General features: G+C 43.9%; 1 long non-coding RNA gene across 2 annotated transcripts; it reads left to right on the top strand.

The window, feature by feature from the left end:
* Nucleotides 1-525: 525 nt before the first annotated feature.
* LOC309849322 lies at nucleotides 526-26,029 on the top strand. Of its 2 annotated transcripts, none has more exons than XR_014303654.1 (4): nucleotides 526-748; nucleotides 4,795-5,013; nucleotides 5,152-5,283; nucleotides 25,945-26,029. It is a non-coding gene; the product is annotated as an uncharacterized lncRNA (long non-coding RNA). The 2 variants fall into 2 exon arrangements; XR_014303655.1 differs by lacking the exon at nucleotides 25,945-26,029 and adding an exon at nucleotides 19,851-20,369.
* Nucleotides 26,030-26,321: the final 292 nt, after the last annotated feature.

The raw sequence follows: 26,321 nt of genomic DNA, 5'->3' as shown, positions 1-26,321 counted from the left end.
GTGAGAAAACAAAGCAAAACAAAACAAAATACAAAACCCTTTTTCCCCCAAAACAGTATGAAGACATAGAAATACAATATTTACTATGAAACGATTCAGACAGTAATTTACATCAATGAAATTGCCCGATTAGACTGCCTTCTTTTTTTTTTTTTCTTTTTTTTTTTTAATCAAAAGCACGTGGAGGAGTGTGAAGCGAGCTAGAGAGCCCCTTACATGTGGGTTTTCAGGTTGGTGTGAAATTTTAAAACATGCGCGGTGATGCGTGAGGCTGAGCTCGTACTTGTTTGAAATGCCAAAATCAAAGCACTTTTTTATTACACTGGCAAATAATTTTTTCTTCTTTTTCTCCATGATTAAAAGGAATTTCCTGTTAAAAACAAACTAATATAGTACCACTGATTTCTGTTAGTTACAGAAAATTTATTGATTACTGACACTGTGCCAGACACCCTGGGTGTTGGAGATACTCGGACGAGCAAGAAAGCAAAGTCCTCTCCCTCTGGAGCCTACGTCGCAACAGGAAGTAGAATGACCAAGAGCAAACAGAATAATCGAAAGTCCTTGGAAAGTCCTGTAGTTTAAGTACCATGAAGAAAACAAAGCTGAGTGACATTTGGGGAGGGATGGAGGAGCGAGGGAGAGGGTCCTGTGAAGAGCAGAAATCTGCATCGTAAGGACAGGAGTGCTGGAAACTCCCAGAAGAATATATTCCAGGCAGAGACAGGGGGGAAAAAAAAAAAAAGAGGTAAGGAGAGGTAAGGTTCCCATTTCCTCTGCCTACAGGGCTTTTCTTTTTCTTATGCATCCTGGAAGGTCAGCCCCCAGGGAACAGTTAACCTTTGCTCCTTCTTGGTGCTGTTCTCCTTTATGGTTAGTGGGGAAAAGGGTCTGGGGCACTTTGTGCTGTGGATACCCCGACATAGCGATTTGGGGCATGCTCCTGAGGTCCATGGCATGGAGGACAGAGCCTGACATAGAAGCTGCTCCGTAAACCTTCTGTAAAACCCTCAGTACACAGCCTCATGTTGTGGCCCAAGCCTCGTACAACGCTGCTGGTTCTGAAACCATTCATGGGCCGCACGGAAAATGCGGTAAGAGCTGAGCCGTCCGACTGTCCGAATCAAGCCTTCGGACGCTCCAGTGGTAGCTCTTATCTTGTTTTATTTGCCCAGTTTCTGTTTGGCACCACATTGAGGACGGGACACAGGCAACACCTTACGAAAACAATGATTTCTTCCTGAAACGTCACTGGTTTCTGGAACACGCTCTTGGCACCGTGTGGGGACATTTCAACCCTGGGAGGCAATAAATCGTGTTTTATGTTCTCAGGACACATCGCTCCCTCTCTGAGTCTCAGACGCCACAGAGAAGAGGGGGACGAAACCAATTGTCACTTTTTGCGTCAAAAACACCAGTTTGTTGAACCGCAGAGTCAGCCAATTCTCGTGTGAGCCTGTTCCTAATTTCTGCATGTCCCTTTCCCATTCTGGTTTTGTTTGGAGAGTAAAAGAAGTTTCTAAATATTTTGAACCCCAGGGTCCTTTGTGGCATTCTTGGCTCTTCTCTCCTTTCACTGAAACATGAAACAACCGACAACTGTTTGCTTGTATAACCCTTTCTCTTTCATATACATGCAGGAGGATGGGGCATAATTCAACAAATCGGTCTTCTCCCGGCTTCTGTCACATTCTTTCTGCTGCGAAAGGTTTAGCTTGGTCATAAGAAACATTTGTTTGGAAAATGGAGCCAATCCAGATGGGTTATCTCAAAGACGTCGCAGGTGAGAAAAGGTGCCGGCTTCACATTCAAGTTAGACAAGGTGCAATTAGAAGCTTAACCCATTTGCCTCCTACGTCCCTAATAAGGTATTCCTGCTAAATGATAATTAAGCCATGGCTCTGAGGCACTCCGGTGTGACTCTCACAGATGGGCCAACTCGCTCCATCCCATTCACATCCCAAAGTTTCTTTGATCCCACCTGCAGCCCACACCTGCTATGCTGTCCTTCTGGCCAGGCAGCCTACAGGATGGTGAGGAGCCCTTTCTCCTGCGCCACCGCCACCTTGTTCCCCGGGAAACACACTCACCTGTTGCTCTAGCCGCTGTCCCCTGCCTTTGATCTTTAGGCCCTGTGCAAACTGTCGCCTGTGACAGAATTTTGGTTAGGCCTCATTGCATCGGAATGCAAGCTTCAAGGGTTCTGAAAATTTGATAATGACTTGGTACACGTTCCAGGAGGGTAGGCTAGCATGTCGGGCAGTTTCCAAGATGCCGTTCCAAAACTCCGTTCTTCTGGGGGACTAGAGGTGAGGATAGGCCTAACTCTAGAAGTTGAAGAATCTGCCAGAGGATAGTGTGAAACTCATTCTCACCCCCAGATTCATCACGGTCTGGCTACCACTGCACACTCTGCAAAGACAGGCTGATCCCGCTACGGTTCCGAGTCAGTAGACCTCCCTCCCTCCTTGCAAACAGGTGGGAAATCTACGGGGGCTTCAGGCATTGGAGGGGACTAGGAATATTTTTACAAGAAGAAAAACAACACAGTTGACCCTTCTTTAAACTGAATCGGCAGATAAGGCGAAAGCTTCTTAAAAAATGCTTTAAATGGGCCACCTAAAATGTAAGAGTTGTTTGCCAGAAGCTACATCTGACTCGAATAAGCAAATCTGGCGTATAGAGCCCGTGCGCGTCAAACAGAATCCAAATGGAGGACGCATACTTTCGTGGAAGTCAGCTACGGCAATCCGTATCTTATTTATGTGTATCTTTGATGTCGGTTATGTTATGTCGTCTGAAGTGATTACATTGCTTTTATTTAATAAAGATTTTAAAGTTGTTTTAAGTCTCTGAATGGAAAGATTAAAAAAAAATGCCGATTTCTTATTTTCTCCATCTCAGCTTTTATGTTGGAAGCAGCTTAGGTTGAAGTTCTGAGTCTAAACCATCTACAGTTTCCCGGATTAAGATCAAGTGGGAGAAAGATGCAAATCTTGAAAGCAACATTAGACAAGAGCTCCTGCTACTCGTGGGTAAACCAGGCATGGAGACTCTCGCTGCTGGGGACCACCGGGATGTTCCGGAGCCGGCAGGAGGGGAGAATCTCTAGGGCCAGTTGCCGGAGGCACGGGGACTAAATCTGCCCCTAACCCAAAATGCCCACCGGGGCAGACAGGACCCTGTACTTGAGGGTGGGGTTGCGGGTAGCTGCGGGGGGGGGGGGGACTTTGCAGGGAGGGGGAGGCGGCGGGGGACACACTCGTTTACTGTCCATCTGCTGATCGGAATTGTAGGAAGGGCTGTGGTTGCTGACAGAGCAGTTCCCCGTGAATTTAACTATTATTTCAGGTTCCTATCTTTTCCTCTTTGGTAGGAAGATATTAAAAGTAAGTCTCTGGCAGAAAGTACAGAAAAACACAGAGCCTCTGAAATTGCAACTAGTACAGATTTCTGGCCAACAACCTTAATTCCTGATGCTTGTCATCAATGCGCAGTTGGCCCAGTTTGCTCTCCCCCAGGGTCGGGAAAGTCTGGACTGCGGTGGACGTCGGGGGTGTCTGAGAAGCCCAGACACGCCCGTGCTCTGGAGAACCCCATGTGGACTTGGAGTACTGAGTGTTAGGACATATATAAAAGCTACCCTTTGCATGTCCAGAAGCTACCTTGAAACTTATTATTTTTTTTTTTTAAAGAACCATTTATTAGAGTGTATATTTAACTTCTGGCAGGATTTACAGGTTATAATATCCCAGTGCCTTAGCTCAAAAAGCTGGTGGTTGGGTTTCTCCTCGTCTCCACGTCACATCTGCCCGGCATGTGTTCCCATCCACATTAAGATGTGGTAACAGCAAAGAATAAAAAGGGAGATGACACAAATCTGGGGTGCGGAAGACCCAAAGGAAGCCCATCCAACTTCTTTCCTACCACTTAAACATTGTACAGGTCAGAGCCTTACTTGGGGAGGCAGGAGTGTGGGGGGGGGGAACAACATAAAACACTTGTGGAATTCAAACACTTCAGTCTACCAACGCTTCAAATCAAAGCAGGGGTTCACACTTAATGCAGCGATAAGAGAAATATTTGTTATTCTGCGCTCTGTTATGCCCACATTTATCAAAAAACAGCCTCTACTTTGCTCATTTCCTGACAGTGTCCACTCTTCAATCTCACGGCCCCAATATTTTTTCCCGATCACCGTCAGTGCGCTTTTGTGACAAACCAAATCTGATTGCATTAGGCTTTTCGAAGGAGAAAATCTTCAGCGACTCCCCTAGAGCCTTCAGGAAGGTCGAGATGCTCGGCTCTGCAGACCCCGCAGGGCAGCCTCCCGCCGCACCCTCCCGAGGGCCCCGTGATTCGTGACCTGTTCCTCTGTTGTACGGACCCACCCAGCGAAACCTATGCTCTCTCTTGTCTCTGTGACTGCTCTCTCTTTCTGGAAGGACCCTCTCCAGACCTTTGTTAACCCCTAAATGCCTCAGGACTCTGCACACGTGTCCCCGTCACCCTCCCCCACCCCAGAGCCTCCTCTGATTCTCCTGCCCGGATGAGGTCCCCTCTGTGTTTGCCCGGTGTGCCGGGCCTGCCGAGCCAGCACAGAGTGTTGTCACTGCCACCCTCCCAGTCTGGGTTCGGTGAGCGAAGCCCAACCTGGGGAGCAGGTCGTGGGGAATTTCCTCTGCATAGAGATATTTGTACAGACGTGCATTTCATCTTTTTCATAGTTAGAGATATTGACGGTTGAACATACACATTTTTTTTCATATATTGACCTTCATTTTCTCTTTTAAGGCAAGAAACGGGGGTGTTTCGGGAAAGCCAAGCCAATTTTGAACCTGCTTGCGAGGCTCCTAGGGATGTAGCTGTGACCTGTTGCTGGCTGCTGTGGAGAGAACGCCGGGGGCACTTTTGGCTTGATTAGCCTCTCTGGGAGGGAACACAATGGCCCTGAAGAATCGCAGAAGTGAATGGAGCTGAGCGGACGCTCCTCAGGTGACATCCCCGCAGAAGGTAAGATCCCACACTTTATGCCGGTTGGGAACCTATGCTCCGGACCCTGGATGTTTGGGTCTACACCCAGCTTCTGCCCTCTTCTGCTCTGGGGAGGTTTCCCTGCGACGTGTCCTTATGTCTCTTCATTTGTCCAAGGACCCAACGATGGCAGCCACCTCACAGGGCTGGCAGGACACCTGTCCACACGGAGCACTGGCGCCTGATAGCCAGGGGACAGTCAGCAAAAGTCAGCTGCAGTGATTGCTACCATGCTCCCTTTTCCAAATCGTAAGTCACTAAGTTACTAAGTTTATCCCCTTTCACACAGGCCTGGCCTTAGAGGGAAGAGACCTCTAAGGGAGGGGACCCAGTGGTTCCCGTCTTCTCCCTGCGCCAGCCCACACCCCGGAAGGGCCTGCCCCACTCTGTCCACCTGCCTCTCAGCGCTCAGCTCGGTGCCACTTTCCAGAGGGATTTGGGGCATGGAAACTTTCTGGGGGTGCTGAGCAAAAGCAGATGATGGGAAGAGGATACGATGAGGTAAGGTGAGGTGTCGCTCTCCGGCTTCATATTCAAGCACAGTTCCGCTCTGCTCCGGAGCAAAGAAAGAGCTCGTGGGCTCAGAGCATGAAAAAAAGCCAGGTTTGTGTCATGGAGTTTTTTTTATCCACAAACACATAACCAGCCAGCAGGACTTCTCCTAAGATCTGCAGAACGAGATCGACTTGAGTTTCTTGTGGCACTTTCTCAAGGATGTATTAATGGGACTAGGTAGTTCTCTGGAGGGCAATTCCCACGAGGGATTTTAGATGAGGCCCTCTGGATGAACTGCACTTTTTTACAGGGAAAGCAAACCGAGGAATGCACGCCCCATGGGGGACCTCTCTGTATTGTAGATGGTCAGCGGCTACAGCCATCCAGAGGCAAAGAATAAAATAGGATTTTCTTGAAGAGGCTTGTTTGTCACAAATTTCCGAAATAGCAAAAGTTTAGAAAAACTGGTATTAAGATTTCAATTGTGAAAGGCACCTCTGGTATAAGATTCAGGTTAAAAAAAATTAATTCCAATAAAATCATGTTCTGGAGATTATTTTTTTAGAGATTTTAAAGGAGATGGCCCACTGCTAAGACATCCTCATGAAGACACACCTCACTGTCTCATCAAACCACGAACTCTGCTGTATGACATCATCGAGCCACAGAGATAGCATTTTTTTTGGTTCAGTTCTGGCTCCAAAGCTAGACTGTAGCCAGCAGCAGGAGGCAGAGCAAGCCATGCCTATGCTTTTGCCGGGAATGAAGTGTTGTTTGTAACAGACTTAATGATGAATCCAACAGGAACGTGTTTACTATTTTGGGGGGAACAAGGAGAAATGTGTCATTTCAGGCCGATAGTTTGAGTCATAACCATATCACCATATATAGCTAAAGTGTAGTTGGTGAGACTGACAGTGTGTCGGAAGGGCATAAAAACAGTGAGGAGATAACAGTGGTAAATGGAGGGACACCTGGGTGGCTCAGCTGGTTGGGCGTCCGACTTTTGGTTCCTACTAAGGTCCTCATCTCAGGGTCCTGGGATCGAGCCCCATGTCTGGTTCTGGGCTCAGCCTGGAGCCTGCTTGTCCCTCTTTCTCTGCTCCTCCCCCAACTTGTGTTCTCTCTCTCAAAAAAATAAATGAATTAATTTAAAAAATACTTTACTAAGGAAAAAAAATTGGCAAATGTGACCAGGTAATGAAAATTTAAGGGGCCTAAGTATAATTTAGGTAGGCTAATCATTATATTTTATTTAAGAAGCTATAAAGCCTACTAATTCACACAACGTTAGGTTATTAACCACATAGCTAATGGATAAATGCAGTTCTAGGGGCAAATTTCAAATTCTGGTTCTCTCACTTATTAACTCTGTGATCTTGTGCATAATTCTATTGAGTGAGATCATCTCTATCTGTCACCAATATAGTAAATGTTATACGTTGAGCTACTGTTGTTATGCTGATATTAATTCTCTGATCAGAATCTTTTCATGGAGTGTTCTCAAATTTTCTCGAATAGATAACATTGGCATTACTAGGTCAAAGGGAAAACTCATCATTTTGTTCTTTCTAGTTTTTGCAATCCATTCCTCTAAATAAAACAATACTTGATTGTTTCACGACACATGGGTACAGCCATATTAGTTGTTAAAACAGCAAGATACTGGTGTGCGGGTTAGTAACTGACCGCTGGATGAGCCCTCCTCTGTGGCCATCCTGTCCCTTCCCGGGAGCCCTGACAGAGCCCAAACAAAGCACAGGGTACACTCGAGGACCTCCCTCCACACTTGTGGCCGCCATCTTTACTGATTTGGTGGGTCCACCCCAAACTGTTATTGATTTGGAATCTACTAATATGTATTCTGAACAATATATTTTTAGCAAATATTCACCAGTGTTACTTAGTTTTATTATCCAAAATCTGCTTATTGACTAGTTGTAAAAAATACATTGCAATTTAATTCCTATTTATTTGATTATTAGTGAATTGAACACTTGATTACATATATTTATCCTCTATGTGCATTTTCTTCCTTGTAACTTTCATACTTGTGATTTTGCTTGTTGTTGTTTTTTTTTTTTTCCCACAGGGGGTCTTAGTGCTGTCTTTATGATTGATAGGCATTCTTTAAAAAATCAAGACATTAACCCATTTAATGTATGTCTGTTGTGAATGTAGTTTCTTGTTTGCTTGTCTTTTACTATAGTGAGTGATCTCTTTTTCCCCCCTGGAATTACCTTAAAATATCAATTTTTAATTTTTACCATTGCTTGGCTCTTAGAAAGTTTCCTTCCTCTCTATTAGCAGTCAGAAAAAAAAATATTAAATTATGTCTTCTAAGTTTTTTATGTTTTTGTTTATATGTTATACATATTAAACTCTCCAATCCACCTGTAATTAATCTTTGTGCATGATGAGGACAAAGGAGCTCACTGAACTTGGTTCTCAGCTTGTCTCCCCAGTTCTGTGACTTTGATGCTTCCTTTCTTTTATGTGACTCTAGGCTTATATGCCTCTTTTAACACCTTTTTTTTTTTTTAAGATTTTTATTTATTTATTTGAGAGAGAAAATGAGAGAAAGAGAAAGTATGAGTGAGGAGAAGGTCAGAGGGAGAAGCAGACTCCCCACTGAGCAGGGAGCCTGATGCAGGACTCGATCCTGGGACTCTAAGATCATGACCCGAGCTGAAGGCAGTTGCTTAACTGACTGAGCCACCCAGGTAACTTGACTTTTTTTTTTTTTTTTTTTTAAACAAGGTCATCCTGTCTTAATGTTTGTCTTTTAAATGTTATTTACTGGCTTCAGTAACTGAGCAAATAGTATGTATACCTTTAGCTTCTTGGTGCAGATTTGCTGGCTCAGGGGCTGGGACCACGTGGTGAGTGCAGCAAGCGCTGGTCCTCCCCGGCTGGGCCAGGGCACTGATGTTCATTACCCTCTGAAATCCCAGTGATTTGCCAAGACTTTGTGCGATGGCCTTTGAATTGGGACCAGAATGCTTTTTTGGTGAAAACGAATTGAGATTTACTCATCAGGTCTGACTCCACAGACATTTGGAGAGGACGTAGTCTGATCTGGACTATAAAGTTGTGCTTTCATAAAATCAGTTTACAAAAGAAAAGATTTTAAAAAGAGTATGAATTTTCAAGGATTCATTTTCACTGAATTCATAGAATAAAGACCCTCTGAGTGAAAGGGATTCTTGGATCAAAAAAGAAATTTAATTGCTTCTTCAAGCTCTAATGACGGTACTTTTCCGTAATTTAAAAAATAATTTGGGTGAACTTTCCTTTTTGCTTCACTACCGATGGGAGGTGGGGAGCAGGCATAGTCCAGTCGAGAAACAAGCATCGCTTTGTTTCTCTTTCGACCCCTCGGTAATTCCAGTTAAACATACCTAAGGTTATAAAATTTCTTCATTGGCATCCTAGCATGTTGCCATTGTACCAAGCTCAAACGATGTATTTTCAATTACTGACCTCTTAACATATTTGACATTGAAAAGTCTCCACTGTAATTGGCCCTTCCTCTGTCTGGTAGCACTGGCTCTTCAGGGAAGACCAAGTGGAGAAGCCAATTTCACAGAAACTTAGAGGGATATCGAGTAAAAGAACAGGCAAATTTAAAGCCTGTGAATACTACAGAGAAGATGTATAAGAAACATCCGAATTGTATCGTAATACAGTTTATTATTACAATAGTTTGATGCTATAAGATTATGTCTTACAAGGTAATTGGTGCATATTATTCGAAGATTAAGCATTCTGAGTACAGAAACCTTACAAGAAATGCATTTTATATTGCAACTAATATAATATATCAACTGCATTTCAATAAAAAAAGAAATGCCTTTTATAATTTCTTTTGTTGGAGAAGAATTTGTGATATTATAGCATGTGTCATTGGCAACTTATTTCCTATTTTGTGTATGTGAAGTTTTAGGGGGAAAAAGAGCAAAATTTAAGTTTCAAACTTTATTTTAGGATTTATTTAAATTATGTTAGGCTGTCAGTGTGTCACAGGCCTTTTTGTGCTATGTGTTTTGTTAGCCTCTCAGTTTTAAAGAAACCTTAAGCAAATAGCATTTAGAACTAATACATAACTCTGTCAGTATTTTCAAAGTGCTATAGTGTTTCAAAGAGAAGAAAAGCATTGTTCCTTACCTTGCTCAATATAGCAATGAAAGTAGGGCAGGCTGGTTTAGTATGAGATTCCAAAGCTGCACTGTCATGTCACTAACGCTTAAAAGCCCTTAATTTACATTTTCAGAAAAAAAAATTATAGAATTAAATATCTTTGAACCAGCAAGACTGTTCATTACAGGAAGTTATTATTTTGATCAGGCTGTTGGTTTCTGAAGTCTCTTGGCAACAATACAAAAATAGCTTTCCCTTGTTAATAAAGAACAATCTGCAAAAACAAATTAGAAATGTGTTAAGGACAAAATAAACAGACATTTTATTTTTTAAACTTGGGGGCCTCTGCATTTCACAGACTTCTGGAATCTGGGGAGCCGCACCCAACTGCTACACATTTTATTGCTCTATTATAGGTTTGGCACAAGAGGAATAATTTTCCAAATGTTGGAACAATGTGGATTCCCATTTTTCCAGAAGGGAAAAAAAAAAAAAAAACACCCTCTATCTTACATATTAAATTCCAAATAGAGAAACAGTGTCTGTATCACTCTGCCCATTTTATGATGGAATTTGAGAACTAAGGGAAAATTATATATATGAAAATGGTATATCTAAGTGTAGTTGAAACCTACATCTGGTGAAAGTATTTTTATATCAGTGTAGACAAGGCAGTTCACAGAGCTAAGCTCCCATGTTGTGAAATCCCACTTAAAACAGTAACTCCAGACCAGTCCCCTGGGGTTTGCTGGGATAACTCCTGTCTAGTTCTCACTGCTCCGTATTGTATACGTATTGCCGGCTGCTAAAGAGAGATTGGTGTAACTGGGTGAGAAACAGTTCTCTGAATGTCCCTTTAGTCTAATGGTTCCTTCGAGATGATCCGAAATTACTACGGACCTAACTGCCATTGTAATCCACACACTTGCTTGGGTGGGGTGGGGACAGGCTGAGGTTGTAGCTTAAAAAAAAAAAAAAAAAAAAAAAAAAAAGCATAGTTTTTCATTTTCATCCAAAGCATTGATTTCAATAACTTGCAATGGAAAGGGATTATTCTGTTTTACCCCAGGGGAAAAAAAAAATCGCAGAGTCGTTCTCAAGACCCATGTGAACAAATGTCCTACGTTGGGATTGAATCGTGGCTCGGGCACCCGGGGGAGGCGGTTCAGGTCCTCCCCGCACCAGGCCGAAGGCGGCGTGCCCAGGGGAGTGAAGGACGTGGGGCGACCGGGGAGGAAAGGAAGGCAACAGAGTGGATGGGTGACGCGTTTGTGTGTACCCGGTCCACGGGCGCATCATTCCCGGACACGCGCCCAGTGTGTGGGCATCCCTGCCTGTGAGCAGAGACCCAGGCGCTTTGGACCGTCCTTATCTCTTTTGCTTTGACACGAGAAGTCGTGCTTCTCTCTGTGACAGCCGTCCTGTTCATGCCCAGGGGACGTGCTCGCTGGAATGTCAGCCGAAAAAGCCGTGTTTTCCTTGGCTTGTCCCTGACATTTCCTGATGTCCGCGTTGCTGCTTGTCCCAGGCTGTTCCTTTCTCTCCCTTTCCCTCTCCTGCCCACTCCCATCACCGGGGTGACCTCCCTCCCCTCTGTCTCCGACCCCTTCCAGAGCTCCAGCTCATTGTGGCACCTGCCTGGCGAGAAGGCTTTCCTCCTCATCCTCCTCATGGAAATCTTCCTTTGGGGGGGTCTCGCAGGAGCCACGGACTCAGCTTGGACCAGGAGCGCACTTCTAGGCGCTCTGATGCGGCGGGCGGGTTGCAGAGTCCGGCAGCTGAAGGGAGGGGAGGTTCAGTGAGATCTGCGCCTTTGGTCCCTGGAGATGCTGGCAAAGCTGATATGCCAGTGTTGAGAATGAAAGCATCTCAGGAGACCATCTGGTGCTGCCCTGGGCTTTCAGAGGTTAAGCTATCGTGACCCCCAGGAGAATGCTGAGGTCTTGAGAGGTTAAGTGATGTGCTCCGGATCTCACAGCTGACCTGGAGGAGGGCCCTGTGTGTGCGCATGTGTGTGAACTAGAACATGGGGAGCGTTCTTCCAGAATTGACTGTTGGTTTTTTTTTTTTTTTAATTATTTGAAGAAAATTCTGACATATAGGAAAGGACCCACATTTAAAACAGCTAACATTTCATGTTATTTGCTGCCTATGTCTTTTTTTCTTTCTGTAGTCTTTAAAAGTCACACAGGGAATGTATGTGTTAATGCTCATGTTGGCGGAGGAGGGGAGGGAAGATGGGAAAAATAAAATAAAATAAAATAAAAAGGACAGTTGAATGAATTCTCTTAAGAAAAAGGCAGAAAAACGGAAGATGGTGCTTCCTGGGCGAGGTTCCTTCTGACATCTTCCCCGTCTGTTGGTTGCTTTACCCATGTTTGCATGGGGTATTTTAGGGGTCCTCTGGACACCAGCTTTCTTCATCACCATCGAATGCCAAGAGGAGACACACATACAGTCACTGCAGTTAAGTGTAAGGTCACGTCTGCTACACACTGTGTGCACACAGCGCCTTTCCCCCAGACAGCCGCCTCCGAATGTTCAGTCCTGGTCTGGGCGATCCCTCCCTTGTTCCAGCCCTGCCGCAGCAAACATCCTGGGGTGTGTCTCCCGTGCACGGGGGAGTCTTTCCCTGGAGGCAGAACTGTGCTGGTTGACGGAACACACACGTGTCCCCTCCTCAGCGTGGCTGAATTGCTGTCCAGAGTGCTTGGGACATAGCTGCTTGTCCTAACTCCACTGGAGGTGTTTCCATAAATCCTTCCCAGTCCTGGATGGTCTTAGTCTTCCTTATTCTGAGAGATCCAGTTGGAATAGACGGTATCCCTTGGCTGTTGGAGTACAGGAGAGAGTAGCGTGTGTTCAGAGCTCCCCATATGTGGAGACATGCGTGTGACAGGCCCTCCGAGCCGGCATGACATGCTCTACTGACACGGTGACGTGACACCTCAGCCTGGAGAGTACATTTTCCTGCTTTGCCAACTTTGTGCATTTTTGGTCTATTGATGGTTTAGCTATTGCATGTTAAAGATTGTGACATAGACTGATTACTTTGTATTCCATATTTGAATGCTTTCTCACAAGTCAACTGCTTGATTTTATAGATAGAAATATTAAAACCCAGGAAGTTTCAATGACTTACTCCAGATCTCACAGGAAGGCTTCTTTTAGGAAAATAAATTTCATTGGCCAAGAAACACTGAAATACAAGGAAATGGGGGCTCTATCTCCAATGCGCCCTTCAGATTCCCTGCCTCTCATGTCTGAGGAGACAAAGTCCCATTTTTGCCAGGGAATTTCTTCCACAGAGAGGGCAGAGTCTCTAAATAAATGTCAGCTGAACTGACAAGTCAAAAGGGGCGCCTATCAAATTCCCTGTGGTGGATACATGTGTTGGAAACAGGCCCCCAGAAGATAAGCGTACCGTGCCTCACAGCAAGGCGTGTCTCCATCCTCTCTACCCTGGTGCTCCTGCTGCTTGAGTCCCTGCGTGAGACTCTTAACTGCAGACTAGCCCAAGGAACGGGGAAATTGGGCAAAATGGGTGCTACAGGATAAACAGATTTTATGGAAAAAATCTATGAAGGAAAAAGAGGAAGCGTGAGGTATCAACATCATTAGGGATGTGGGTGGAGAGGTATTTATTTAAATTTGATGACAGATATCCTCCCTAACATGTACATCACCGGACAAATTATGTTAGTTTTTTCTCAAGATTTTATTTGTTTTTGAGAGAGAGAAAGAGAGAGAGAGAGGGAGCATGACCGTGGGGAGGGGCAGAGGGAGAGGGAGAAGCAGACTCCCCGCTGAGCAGGGAACCCGATGTGGGGCTGGATCCCAGGACCCCGGGATCATGACCTGAGCCAGAGGCAGACGCCTAACTAACTAAGCCACCCAGGTGTCTCTAAATTGTATTCGTTTTTATGTAAATTGTGATAAAGTTGTAGGAATAATGTCTTTTCTCAACAACTGTACCAGTGGGATGAAATTCAGATCATTAAGCAGGAATTTGTCTGAAAGTGGGCCACATAAAATTAAAAAGAGGTGATTTTGATAGAGATAAGTGATTAACTTTATTGATTAAAGGAAATGTTTCTCACATGAAATGCCAAAGTCTGGGAGTGCTCTCCGTGGGTTTGAGAATGTGTGCCTGCTTACGCGCAGAGAGACAACAGCATGCCATAAAACGTAGCTATTTCATGAGATTTAGGAGAATAGGCTCACACCGAAACCAAGAAATATGGAAGTGAATATCTAATTAACAAGCAGCGAAGAAACAGAGGAAGAGACTCGCTGGAAAAAGTCTCCCGTGTATGGCTTGAGAACCAGACTGCTCTGGTACTGCCTCCAGTCCCAACCCAAGTGAAGAGACGATCCGCTTTCTTCCCTCCCATAGTTCCTACAGCCACGATTCACTCAGATGGTGTCAGGGAGCAAGTATTTGCACCCGGGTTCTCAATCCAAAGTCAAGCGTTGGAAGAGGAAATGAAGAAAACGTTCCCATATTTGGAGCTGCCCAGGGTGGCGAGATGGCGCACTCGCTCTCGCTCAGGGAGCTCTGAGTTTTCTCTAATCGTGGTTATTACTCATCTGAAGGCCAACACCTCCACCTGCCCAGAGCCCTGCACCTTGCTGGGACATTCTTTGACTATAGAGCATTCGTGTGTCACATTAAAAGCATTTGCCAAGCATTTTATAATGGCTATTTACTGTTCTTCACGGCAACCCCGCGCCCCACCTCAGCCCTGCCCTTTAAACTTCAGGAAGCAGCTGCTCCTTCCAGCCAGTCCCAACCTTTTCAAGGATGCTCTGGAAATCTTTGACTGAGGCATGGTTTAATCTTAATCAAAGTCCAACTTCAGAAGCTGCTGTGGTCAGAATCCAGGACAGGTAATTTAGCTGCTGTGGGTGCTTGGAGGATTACGATGATAGCAGATTTGGGAAAAAAAGAAAATCCTTTAAAATGAAAGCCCATACATACCTTCGACTCGGGTAATTTCTCTGTTTAAAAACAAGTAAGAAGATACTAAAAGTAAAACACACACACACAGGTACAAAAGGAGTCCTTATTTTTCAAGGGATTTGTGGACTACGGTATAGAAAAGCATCAGGAACAGGACATCTTAAACCAAAAGGATTAAAGTTCCAAATAGAGATGCCCTGGGTCGTTCAGGCGTTTTAGATTTGATTGTTTCCAGTATTTGCAATGTATACCACATTGATGGTGTGAAACTTGTTAAAAATAGCATCAGCTAACTATTCAGTGTGGAAAGAATTCAATAAAGTCAATGTCTTAGTTATGCTTGAAAATTATGTTGCAGGCCAGACCACGAAGGGAATTTATTAGGTTAATTTAAAATTTTGATTTTTAATTCATATATTAGAGAAGAAAACATGGCTTGTGCTTCAGCAACCGTGAGGCATAGACTGTGGACTGGAGTTCTGGGAGACTCAACCTTCAGGAGCATCCTCTGGGGGAATGTCTTGCAGGCAGCAATGAGCAACGTAGCCCAGGAGAATCCCTGCCCAGCGCCGGGGTGATTTCCCAGGCTCCCTGTCTCCCGTCACGTGTCTGGCTTCCGACTGAAGAAGAAATCCCAGTGTGTACCTATTTTGTCAGTGCAAATGCTTCATGACTGAGGTGCCCCTCAGTTACTCGGGAACGTAGTATTTGTAAAAAGAAAAAAGAAAAAAAGCCGACAAGAGTTTGAGGTTGATACACAAAAATAGGTATTTCAAGAAAACATACTAACTCCCAACTGATTTGAAGAATTGTATGGAGAATGTGCCATTTCATTCCCAGAAGGAAGCAGGAGGCCAACTGAAATCTGCTGGCCCTCTTCTTTTCCTCTTTTCCTGAATCCAAAGTGAGAAGAATATTCAGAGAACATGGAAACCCCATGTTAAGGACGTAAGCCTAGAGGAATAGTTCCATTTTTTGCATTCATTAGGGATTTTCACCTCATCAATTAATAACTACTGGTACAGTAGAAACAGAAATGTTGGCTCATTTTTTCCTCTGGTGAAACAAAATGGAACTCTTTGACATTGATCACGTGCAGTGGAAGCCAAGTCGTTGAGAGGTCCCAGATCTGATGACTCAGTGTGATCCCAACCGTTGTTCCCAGCGTGAGCACAATTTCCACCATTCAGGGGACCAAATATCTTGTTGTTGTTTTGAATTCTAGAAACCACAATCAGCTTCTATGCACTGTAATGATGATGATATTATTCTGTGAAGAGATCGCGATCTTCCTGCGGAGTGAAAGTGAAGTGGGCATATACAAGGCTCCCAGACACAGGGCTTATCAAAGTTGGACTTTGGAGCAGAGCCCATGAATTTAGCCTGTAGCGTCTTATTTTAACAGTGCTCCATTCCCCTGCAGAAAAAGTCATCTTACCTTTTCAGGAGGAAGGGGGTCTTCTTCAGCTCCAGTAAATTACAGGGCTATCATTAGAAAGCAAAAGAAACAAGACGGGGCCCCTGGGTGGCTCAGTGGGTTAAAGCCTCTGCCTTCAGCTCAGGTCATGATCCCAGGGTGCTGGGATCGAGCCCCTCATCGGGCTCTCTGCTCGGCAGGGAGCCTGCTTCCTCCTCTCTCTCTGCCTGCCTCTCTGCCTACTTGTGATCTCTGTCAAATAAATAAATAAAATCTTAAAAAAAAAAAAGAAAGCAAAAGAAACAAGAAAAAGAAAAAAAGAAAGAAAGAAAAGAAAGTGGTTGGGGAAGGAAGTAAGGCAACGTTTATTCAGAATGTTTAGGGTACGGGCAGGATATCTTTGAGTGCAGCTCAGGGATTTCAGTTGAAATGCTACAGTTTTCCCTAAGTGCAAGGGGAGTTCAGGCTGGCAGTGGCCCCCCATCAGCTTTCGTGCCTGGGGCCAGGGCCCAGGGGCGGGAAGGTGATCTCACCGGTGGACCGGGGGCTACAGGCTGCCTGCCCGATCTCTGTGCTGCCCTGTGGTTACGCACCCTCTGGATAACTGAATCTTCACATATTGGCAGTGGGCACTGCTCACTGTTACTGCATTGCTATTGTGCTTTACTTGTTTGAGGAAGAAAAATGTTTTCCCCCAAATATCTCAAAAATTTGTTTTAAAATCTGTTTTTCCTGATGAGAGGGACCCTAGGATTTCTGTAAGATCTGTCGGTAGGTGGAGACCAGGAGTGGAGAGGAGCAACTGTGGCGGGGCTGGGAGGAGGAACTTTGATTTTTTCTCGCTCTTCAGCTTTTGGGGTTCATCAAAATCAAACCAGTTTCAGAAAGGTCTTCACCTGGGGATGCACAGCCCTGGGCCCTGAAGCCCTCGCCCGCAGGGAGTGACACAGTAGCCTCCATGTCCCACCACACTTGGCCAGTTTTTATTTTTGTCTCTGGGTATCCTGTTCCCATTTTGTGTCTGAGCTCTGGGTCGGAGTTCCTGAATCCTGTTTCCTGCACTGTTTACCTTGAGAAACGTGTGTGTGCGCGCGTGTGCCTACAGTTTTTCCTTTGAAAGGGAGTATTTTTTTTTTCCCAGTGTGAAATGATGAAACCATATTCTCAGTCGTGTGTAATATTATTTGCTGTAACATAAAAGAGGTTAGGGCATCTACTTCTGATGCATTACTCGGACAATTGTATTACTGGAGTCAGCCAGGGAATCAGTTAGTTCTGCAACAATGACAGTAAATCGCTCTAGCGTCGGAGGGCTCAGGACTCAGTCCTCCCAGCTCTTCTCTCCTCAGGCTCCATTCATCCCTCTGGTGACCTCAGCCGATCTCTTGCTCTGCTGGCCATTTATACGCTGCAGATGTCCAAATTTATATCCCTAGCTCAGAACTCTCTTTGGAACTAAGTCTCATGTATCCAATTGCCTGTGATCTCTTGACCTAAAAGTCTATGGGAAACTTCATTCTCAGCAAACCCAGCTTCTGATGTGCTCCCGCAATGCACTCCACTCCAGACATCCTCATCTTGGTTCACCAACAGTGACTCCAACCTCCCCAGGGCCCCAGGCAAAAGCTTGATCTCCCTCCTTCCCTCTTTGCTTTAACTCATAGCCCACATTCAGGCCGGGAGGGGAGACTGCTGATGGCCTCCTGCTCCACGGGTCTCCCCTGCAGGACCACAGTGGGCTCCTCCCCAGCTCCCCTGCTTCTGTTCTTGTCCCCTACCATGTCTTCTCAGCCCCAGACCCCACAGTCCCTTTAAAACATGGCTGGGTTGGGCTCTGCCTCTGCTTACACCCTTGCGTTGCTCTCTGCTTGAGTCAGAAAAGAAGACTGCCACATCCAGAATGAGTATATTCAGGAAGAACCCCCGTAGTAGTATTTAACTCATTGCTCTCAGTTTGCAGGTGATGGAGCCATCCTTGGGTGAGTCGGAAGCTGCCCCCCGACCCCCAACAACTCCTTCTAAAGCCTCATGCAAGTGGTAATAGAGTGGGGATGGCTGGTCAGCCTCTCTCGGGTTCTCCCACCCTGAGCTGTGGTGCAGATCATTTCTTGCACTTACAGACCCTTCCCTCTCTTTTTGCCAAGCCAACCCCACCTTCTCCTTCAGGCCTGAGTGTGCAGGTCCCTGCCTCAGGGTTCTCCCCAAGCCTCTCCCTCTCCTGCTGGACCGGCTTCCTCTGCTCAGTGCTTGGGGGTGTCTCTCCACTTTCTCATCAGACTGGCTTTTGCAGTCTTTCTTTGGACTAGTCTGCAAATCCCTCAGGGCAAGGAGTATCCTCGTCCTGTTCCCAGCTGTAGCCCTAACACCCAGCAGCCGTGGAATGTCTGTGGGCCCAGTGACTGTCCACCACACCCTAACCCAGGTCAGATTAGCAATTATCCCGACAGAGACTGGGATCTGGTGCTGGCAGGTTCCCATTCCCAGCCACACTGTCTCCTGGCCCCATTGTGCCTTGTGCCTTTTATCCACAGAGGAGTGACGCATTGGAAATACTTTAGAGAAGAGAAAGGAGTCTAAAAAACTGGAGTCCCCTCACTTTATGTAACTATTAATTTCCCACAGAGCTTGGTGGAAACAAAATTGCTTAAGACTTTTGCTGCTTAGAAAGAGTCCAGTGCCTGGTTAGGAGGAAAGGTAATAAAAATTATTTAAAACGTTAGAACAAGTGGAATTAGAGAGATACATTACTGTGACCATGGCAGCACTGTGCCTGGTGTGGAAGGTTCCAGGACTGTCTGAAAGAATGAGTTGGACACATAAGTCAGCTGAAGCCGTATACCTAGAGTGGTTGGTGATCGCCAGCTATGGCCGAGGGACCCAGTCTGGCCCACTGCTTGTTTTTGTGTGGCCTGGGAGCGAAAAATGGTTTTTATGTATATTCAGATGGTGGGGAAAAACAGGTAAATAATATCATATGGCCCATGTACATTATATGAAATTCAAATTTTAGTGTCTGTCAATAAAACTTTATTGGAACACAGCCATGCTCATTCACGTATGGCCTTTGGCAGGAGAGTTGCAGCTATGGTTATATTTCAAAAGCTGAAAATATTCACTATTTGCTCCTTTACAGAAGAAAATGCTGACCCCTGAGTTAGAGGAGACGGCAGGTGCAAAGTCCTATCCGTTCAGCTTGGCTGGAGTGTGGGGGATGCATGAGAGAGAATGAGAGAGAGAGAGTGGAGTATGGGCCTGTATGAGTGTGTGTGCGCGTGTGGTGGTAGGAGGCTGTAAATGTGTGGAAGGGCGAGGGGTATGTTGGGAGGCAGGGGTCAGATTGGAAGGCCAGGCAGGGCACCATCTTGGGTAGATTCGGCATACCCCGTGAAAGCTCCAACCTCCTGTGCAGGCAGAGGGGAGCTAATGCAGGAATTTATGCAAGACTTTCCCATTAATGAGCTACCCCCTTGGTAGATTGTGTCTGTGTCGAGGGGCCTGGTAGGTAGAGATCAGGAGACGGCAACACACTTGATAATCGAGCCCATCATTGTCATTGAATATCCCATTTTTTATGTCTCCACCAAAACTACACTCAACCTATAGCACTTATTTTTTTTTCTTCTTCTTCTATCATTTCCATAAATCCTTTAGAAGCGATTATCCTCGTTATGATGATGACTTTCCTCTTGTTAGAAGTACATATATATAGATTCTTTCAGAGTTTTCATGGGGAAAATGCTGCATTTACGTTAAAATACGGTGGTGATTCACCATCTTTTTGTTTTTGTATTTTGTTTCTAGAGAAATTTGCCAAGAGTATCTCGGGACCATTATCCTGGAAAAATTTCTCTGCATCTTCCCTCAAGGATTCCTTAAACTTCAAAGAAGCCTACTTGCCAATAGCTGGCAGGAGGAATAGGCCCCAGATGGAGATGTTATCAGCACCCACGTGTGCACACCTCTGGAAATGTTCACATTTTAAAACTGTGGTGTTAGCACACTATGGTCACCTTTTGGGGCCCTGTTTGAGGTGTATAGTTTAACTATTAATTTTATACTTCAAAGAGAGTGTACTTCATGAATGCAGCTGCAGAGAATTTAAAAAATATTATCCCCACCATTGTGGTCGCCCCTAGTTTTGTCTTTAAAGTAGGAAAAATCGAATGGAAACCTGTGGGCGTGAGTAGTTAGGGCGTGAGTAGCTAGGGTGGTAGTGTTTCTGAAACAGAAGACCATCTCTGCCACATTTCTTAAAGTAACAGCTTTCCTCTTGCTTTTCGATGATATTTGTAAGGTTTGACTTCACTGTCATTCAAGGAAGTGTTCATGTTGGTGAGGGGATGATGCTTTATAAATGTCAGTGTCTTTGAGGGATAAAAAAAATGTAGAATAAGTTATATTATAGATTCCCTTTAACATATGAGTTTCACTGGGTGGGAGGAAATGAAAGTTCAAGTTTTAAAATAGTCTTTGAGTTGATTTTGCTAATAATTTTTCTCTTCATTTACCTTTTACTTGCTTCCAAAATGACAGTTATTAATGCGAGAGCATCAACTTAAAAAAAAAACCAAAACATCAAAACCATCTTTAAGAAAAAGTCATGTGTACTATATGGAGACATTCTATAAGTAATGTAAGTGGTGACATTCTGTTGGGTTTGTTAGCATCAAATAATGAATTATAATTACTGTTCAGGTTGATTCACTGATATTTCCCAAAACATGTCTCTGAGGACTTCAAAAGCCTTGTATACTTTGTCTTCATCATATGTAAAATACTATACTTCTCATGTGTACCTTGGTATTGTCTGTTTTTTTTTTTTGTTTGTTTGTTTGTTTTTAAAGATTTATTTATTTATTTGAGAGAGAGAGAAAGAAAGGGTTAAGAAGGGGCAGAGAAAAAGGAGAGAGAGAAAATCTCAAGTAGACTTCCCGCTGCAAGCCAACATATGACACACAACCCTGGATCTCAGGACCCTGAGCTCATGACCTAAGCAGAAACCAAGAGTTAGACGTTTAACCGACTGAGCCACCCAGATGCCCCAGTTGTATAGTTTTATAGATCATGTTAGTTACTTTTTACCTGGGTATGAAGCAGTAATGTGGTCCCCTGCCCTTGAATAATAATAAAATAGTTGGACAATACATGAGAAATAATGGTAAAAGTCCATGGCGTTTTAACCCTGCTTAAATTTTATATTTAGAATAATTATTACTGAGGAATAAACGTGAAATGATGAACTATAAAAAAATTAGTATTAGTAAATTTAACAGTTAAAACTGAAACTCTACTTCAGAGAGTTTACCGAAACTCTAGGTCAAATCGGCTTAAGCCAAAAGATCAATCCTCTGCCTCGATTATCTCAACATTACAGTGTTAGCTAGATGCAGGGACTCGAAAGATATAAGTAGGTTTCAGCCTTTTTAACTTCCTGATTTCACTTCTGTGGTCATAAGATGGTGGCCGGCACATTCCACATCATCTCATCTACCTCCCATCTCTTTTTGAGGGGGAAGAGCAGGAGTCTCTTCAGCATATCAGTCACAGTTCTCATTGCCTGTCGCTGCCTCTGACAAGATGAAGCCAACATACTGATGGCTCAGGCTTGGCCATACCATCCTGGAGACTTGAACTAGATGTAGTGGAGAGGGTGGAGACCTAGAGAAAAATCTGATGCCGTTACTCGAAGCTTTTGTCCAGTTTTCACTAGAGTATGTCCTTGGAAAGGAGATCTTTGTCAGGGCACCTTGTGGCTCATTTGGTTGAGTGACTGATTCTTGATTTCAACCCAGGTTGTGATCTCAGGATTGTGGGATTAAGTCCCATGTCAGGCTCCATGCTCAGTGGGGAGTCTGATTGAGATTCTCTCCCTCTGACCCTTTCCCCACTCTCTCTCACTTAAAAAAAGAAAAAAATAATAAATAAAAGAGAGAGAGAGAGATCTTTTTCAATGTCTGGTTCAGCTCACCTCCAGGGTAGCAAAGCATGAGGCCGATGAAACCCAGAAATTTTCCTTAGAGGAGGTTCGTTCTTGGTGTTTGCCCCCTCTGCTCCAAAGAACAGGGACTCAGGGTTTGTCCCCCACTTTCTGCTTATGGAATGAAACTCAGGGCTGTGGAGTGGTGTCAAAGACCTGAGGAATACAGGAGGTGAGAGGCTGTGGTTACTATGCTGGGGGTGAGTGAGAAGCTGGGCCCAACACCAGTGTGGTTGTTTATCCCCATGCATAGAAGGACTCCCATGTGGGTTTTAGGTTCTGTTGTCCCCATCTTGAAATTCCCAATTTTTGAACAAGAGGTCCTGCATTTTCCTTTCACATTGGACGCTGTAAATTACGTAGCCAGTCCTGTGAAGGGCCATAGCTACACTGGGACCAGAAGTAAGCCACAGGGAAGGAACCAGCTTGAGGAACACTGTTACAAGGATCTCATCACAGAGCATTTTACTGCCAATGGCAAAAGCTAAGAGGGGTATCACTGAGGCAGAAGCTGAGGGGTATCTTAAGGAACAGCCAGAGAATGAATTTTTACCCCATTAAGGGAACTATAAGGAGAGATCTTCATTTGGGCTGGTGTTTTGAAAGAACTCATAAATACATTCAAGACAAAAAGAGTTAGCTTTGAAGACCCCCAAAGTCCAGAGAACACTGGTGACTGGTCAGAACCTTTTTCATCCTTTCACATCTCTGTCCTCTCTGGGGTTCACTTCAGCTCAGGAAGAACCAGAAGATGACCTGGTGGGGACAAGGGTAAGACAAGAAAAGGAGAAGGTGTTAAAATGGACAAGCCAACCCCCTTTCCACTACAGGACTTCATAAGCAGGCCCAAGGAATGGAGGGGAGGAAGGGTATCAAGGAGAAATCTAACTCTAAAGGAAATTTGGAATTTTGACAGGTACATTGGTTTTGGCATTTAATTGACCGAAATTAGACTATTTTTATTACTAAAAATGACTGCAGAACTTTCCTTATCAGAGAATGATCATGAACAGCAGGCAATCTGCTTGAGATGCGCCCAAAGGTTGGCACGCTGTCTCCAAAGAGAAAGGTTTCGAATGCACAGGATGCAAAAGTGAGCATCATTTTCTTGTGTCCCATGGAATCCTGCCCTTTCCACCCAACAATGGGAACTGTGGATGAGTTCCTGTAAATCACTGAAGTCATTTTACACAGAAGGTAGATTTCTTGATTTTGGTTTTTGACACAGTAAAACACAATGTGAAAAAACATTTGAATATAAAATTTTATTGACACCATAAAATAAATCGTCACTATTAGAAACACGTTTTATGAAGATGTGGCGTCCAAAAAAAGACCATTTATGGTGATCCATGGGATTTGGTGATAAAGCCAAACCCTCTTTTTATGGGATTTAAACTAGAGCAATGTCACCAAGAATTGACCCTCCGTTGAGGTAGCTTATCCTATTGGGGTAATAAATACTCTGTTGTTCAAGAGAGGAAATTAGATGTACTAACCAGAGAGTCAATCAAAGTACATTAAGGTTATGACAAAAACGAATCATAAGGAAATTCACAGGTGAAGCTGACTTTCCTCCATGGACTCAACAGGGCATCTAAGGGAAGTGGGGAGGAAGCCATCGTGTTGTGGCAGGTACTGGATGTCAGCTTTAACTATACATTTCCTTGTTTTCATTAGCTTGGGTTACAAATGGAGCATTTTTTGAATGCCCCTTTGGAACGTGAACTTCTGTTTTTCTTATAAGTTCCAGGGTGAGTAAGAGAACTTCTGTAATCAGGCGATCACTCACTTTATTTCTGTTTTATGTAAGTTCACAATGAAAGACAAACTTCTCCATTATCATAATTACCTATCTTGTCCTGTGGAACAATGCTTTCTTTGTGCAGTAAAACATTCTTCTAAGGATGGGGTAAAACTGGTTTTGCAGGTTTTGCTCTAGAGCAGAAACCACCCCAAACTAGCAGTGGGGAGTTGGGGGTGGGTGGGGAGGGGCATGGACTCTCTGGTATTTATTTTCACACAGGAGCAGGTGAATATGAAGTATGTGACTAGCAAACATTTCCCCTTTTTCTGAGCACTCGAAGATAGCATGAAATTGGTGTTTGTGAATTAAACAAAAAGAACACGGGCATTTTGGGGTCAGTCAAGACAGAGAAGCATGGCACTTGGACTTTGCGGTCAGACCCCTGGTCAGGCTACAGCCTACATCCGGGCACCCCAGCCACACCTGCTTCATGGTGACCTTGGGGTCTACTCGTGGCCAATGGGACTTGAAGTTTTGGCTCTATTTTACTAAGAAAAAACAATAAACAACAACAACAACAAGAACAAAACCCGAACAAAAACCCACCGAATGACTAAAAAATTACTGTGTGAATATTGCTGAATTCATTTGTTGACTAAACTCTGAAATTACATGGTTTATTTTTATAATGACCCAAGTGAGTATGCAGTTTCATCCCTTCTGCTTTCACTGACGTCAGTGAAATTGAGAAAGATAGGCGCACCATGCTACACGAGTCCACCTTTAAAATTATGGTCTTGACTATTAAAAAGAGAAAAAAAGGACAACTCAGTCCAAGTTTAAGATAAATTCCTCAGTTCCTTTTAACGTGAAAGTAACATTGGATCAATGTCATTAGATGCTAGTGTAACTCTCATTCCTGAAGCCTCTTCCAAGGAAACAGGCACTCCGGGCTGTCAGTTTTCTGTAGCAACATGCTTAGAAAAAGCTTAGTTTCTATGCCAAGAATAAAATTCTAGCTCCCAAATATTTGCATAAGTAAACATTTTCAAATTCATATTCCACATACATGCTGAACTTCTTGGTGTTTATAAATGTTTTTGCGATTAGTCTTCAAGTTTTTGTTGGACAGATGTGTAAAACTCCCTGTTGGTAATGGGGTGTGGGGAAATGGAATAAGGAGAAAAAAATTTGTCCTTTATTAGCACTTAAAATTATGCTTGGCTCTTAATGTAAAATTATGAAAAAAGAAAGATCTGAGACTGAAGAATTTGTAATCTTAATCTTACCTGTCCTCAGGTTCATACCCCGTATTTATCAGGATCATCTAATTAGGCAGCAGGGGAGTAACTGGATAAGACAAAAAATGAAAGCGTCACCATTCTGGTGGGTTATACTGATTTCGTTTCCTCTCCTGTTTAACTAGACTTGATTATGTGAATGTGTATGCAGTGAATTAAACAGCAGCATATAAATATACCTAATTATATCCAAAAAAATCCAAGTTCTAAATACCGGGGGAACATTAGAGCTTTCTAACAACACGTGATTTGTCTGTTGCAAAATGGAGGCTTATGCCTTAAATATTGCTTTAATGCACATGAATTTCACTGTACAGATAATTTATAGAAGACTTACCTGTATAGTTTCTCGAATAGGAGTCATGAGTACCAGTCACCTCAAAGACTGAATTAATTGCTTCCCAGGATCCCCAAAAGAATAGCTAGTGTACCTTCCCTGTTCCTTTCTCCAATGTTATTTCTGGGTTCCTCTATACAAAAGACTCCTTAGTTTAGTGACCTAACATGCACCTACGCTTTAGTGTTTCTCTCTGACCCACGGGGTTGTTCAGAGAAGTTGTGCCCGTACGAGGGAGGGATCAGGCAGGTTAGGACTTATGTCATTAACTCTTTCACTGCACATTCTTCAAAAAGTTTCCTCTTGACAGAAGAAAAAAGGTTATTTCTGTCTCTGTCATTCTTCAGCGTGCTTTGTGAGACATAGTTTATTTATTCTTTCCTCAAGCATTTATTGAGCAATTACTCTGTGCCAGGTGTTTTTCTAGAGCTAGAAACCCAAAGAAAGATAGTATGTGTCCCCTGAAAGAGCTTATAGTACACTTTTATGTGCTAATATGCATCATATTTATGCACTTTTATGTCAACTTTTAGGTATGGAATGTTCTAATACCTTTGTAAAGAAGACATTGATGTTGCGATTTTCTTGTACACTGGCTGCAGAGGATATTACTATCAGGTAAGTCACCTGTGTTGACATGGGAGATTCCAGTGGCACTAATGGTGTGTTGGTTCCAAAATCAGGCTTCGGTGGGAATGATAAAGGCATAAGTGCTATTTATTGGTGAGTAACAAGGTGTTGGATGGAGACAAAAGGGACAGAAAATGTGAGGTGTACACAAACCCAGAACAATCAAAGTGGTGTCTGAAAGGGATGCAGTTGTATTTTAAGGCAACTGAGACCATTACCGGTCATCAGCAGAGAAAATAAATTGGCACCCTCATTTTTTAATGTATCTCTTAAAAATCAA

This window comes from Mustela nivalis (genome assembly GCF_964662115.1).
Source record: "Mustela nivalis genome assembly, chromosome: 15".
Classification (NCBI taxonomy): Eukaryota; Metazoa; Chordata; class Mammalia; order Carnivora; family Mustelidae; genus Mustela; species Mustela nivalis.
This window is presented reverse-complemented; position numbering and strand designations above follow the sequence as displayed.